Genomic DNA, 2,217 nt, shown 5'->3' on the forward strand with positions numbered 1-2,217 from the left:
GCATTTCTGTATAAGAAATTATCGCCATCCACGATCACGACAAAATATTGTTCTTACCTTTCTCCTATACTCCGTATCAATCCCATGTCGTGTGTTAAAAAGCTTTCGTGGCCATCCACCTTTATGTGAATGGAAAGGTTCGCGAGTTTTTTGTTCTCTGTATGTTACAATGCGCCTTAATGTGATTGGGGTCAGTTGTCAACTAGCTAGTAAAAACACCTTTGATTTAATCTTATTTGAGTCAATTGTCAACTAGCTTTACGATTCAGAAAACGAACAGCTCTACCGTTAAGAATCAACAACTCACGTTTTGAAATGAAATGACTTTATTTCAAAAAAAAAACTAGCACTATTCTATGGGAGATATTCAGGGGAAAAGGTTGTGGGTACGCAACTTGACTGGCCCTAAAATAGATGGCAGGCTGCAGCGGAGCAGGAACACGTACTGCCAAGGGAAAAAAATAAATAAAAAGAAAGAGGAGAGAGAGGAAGCAATGCACAACTGACAAATACTACAGGTTACAATCCCAGAATTTCCCAAATATATATATATATATATATATATATATATATATATATATATACATATATGGCACATCCGCACATTCCGCACATCAATTAACCTGGGCAGGAACTAACCGTGGGCAGGAATCGAACCTACGACCTTCGAATAACACGTTCGATGCTCTAACCACTGAGCTACCACAGCGGCCTTCCCTCCATCCACTTTTTTGGGCTTATATGTGAATATAAGCCGCTGTGGTATCTCAGTGGTTAGAGCATCGAACGCGTTATTCGAAGGTCGTAGGTTCGATTCCTGCCCACGGTTGGTTATTTTTTCATCCACTTTTCTTTCTTCTTATTTACATTCCATTGGTTCTAATAACTTCCCCTGTACATTCCTTGCCAATACTGTCTGTTAGATCTCAATAATATTGTGTTAAAACACGGAAAAACGAGCCCTTAGGTATACACTTCTTTCCCTTATATATATATATATATATATATATATATATATATATATATATATATATATATATATATATATATATATATAATGTGTACATAGCTATAACACTTAAGCGAAAACAGACAAACAATGAAATTTCCTTCACACAAGGTATGTACCATATAATTTCTGGCAGAAAAAAGTGCCCCCAGGGTGGAAGCCTACAGCAGCTTTGCCCGCTTTCTCGCTGCCTTTACTTGAGCTCTGGAACTTCGATGCTGCTCCAGAAATCTGGAGTAGAAGTGCATGCGTGTTGCAAGGTAAAATTTAATAATGCGTGCACTGAGCTCCTGAAAGTGCAAGGGGCACCCAACGCGAATAAGCGTATTTTCTGACAACTCTTCTAGAATTCTCCAGAACAGGTCGCCAAAAATCTGGTTTTACTTAGTGTGCCGCTCTATGACGCAATCGATGCCTGACAACATGCACGTTAAAGCTGCAGATGGATGCTTAAGAGCGCCAGGCACAAAAGACCTTAACTCAATGAGGACGGCGGCAGGTGCAGCATCTGATGCAGCTTCCAAAGTACAATGGCAATCACTGCAGCTCGTCATCTTGGCTGCCTTCTTAACAACGTAACCGCCAAGATAGTACAGAACAGCCGTAGATGCAGCTGAGCGGCTGTCGCTGCGTTGGAGTGCGTCGCCCTCCACGTCCTCCTGCAGCTCAATCTGGCCAAAAACCACGTGCGAGCGAGCGAACGCTGCGCTGGTGCCGCCCGTCGACGCGGCCGGCGGCAGGGGAGAGGTGAAGTTCGATGCGACTGCAGCGCCACGAGGCGCACGGACAAGCGGCAGTTCCGCGCAGCTCCGCCGAGTTTTACAACTGAAGCTATTCTAGTAACGTTGGTCCATCCCAGCTTGGTCAAACGGCGTACGCTGTGGGTCGATGGGTTGTAGGAGGCCTGAAGGCTCTAAAGGTGGTGACTTGCGACGCTGACATTCGCGGCATCCTTTCACGTAGCATTTGACGCAAGCTGTGAGTTTTGGCCAGAAATATAGCTGTCGTACCCGGTAGAGCGTCTGTGAGTATCCCAGATGACCGGATTTCGGCTCATCGTGGTAGGCTAATAGGATGTCATCACGAAGGTGTTGAGGAACGACTAGAAGATAAGATCTGCTGCCGACACCGGTGTTTTTCTTGTATAATATGCCATGTCGTAAGCAAAATGACGGCAACGTACGGGAAAGTGGACGAGGAACAGACGC

General features: G+C 44.5%; 1 non-coding gene across 1 annotated transcript; it reads right to left on the minus strand.

The window, feature by feature from the left end:
* Positions 1 to 636: 636 nt before the first annotated feature.
* TRNAT-UGU (transfer RNA threonine (anticodon UGU)) lies at positions 637 to 709 on the minus strand. The gene has a single exon. It is a non-coding gene; the product is annotated as a tRNA-Thr (tRNA).
* Between the last annotated feature and the right edge of the window lie 1,508 nt (positions 710 to 2,217).

The sequence above is a fragment of the Rhipicephalus microplus genome, chromosome X, assembly GCF_043290135.1.
Source record: "Rhipicephalus microplus isolate Deutch F79 chromosome X, USDA_Rmic, whole genome shotgun sequence".
NCBI classification, from domain to species: Eukaryota; Metazoa; Arthropoda; class Arachnida; order Ixodida; family Ixodidae; genus Rhipicephalus; species Rhipicephalus microplus.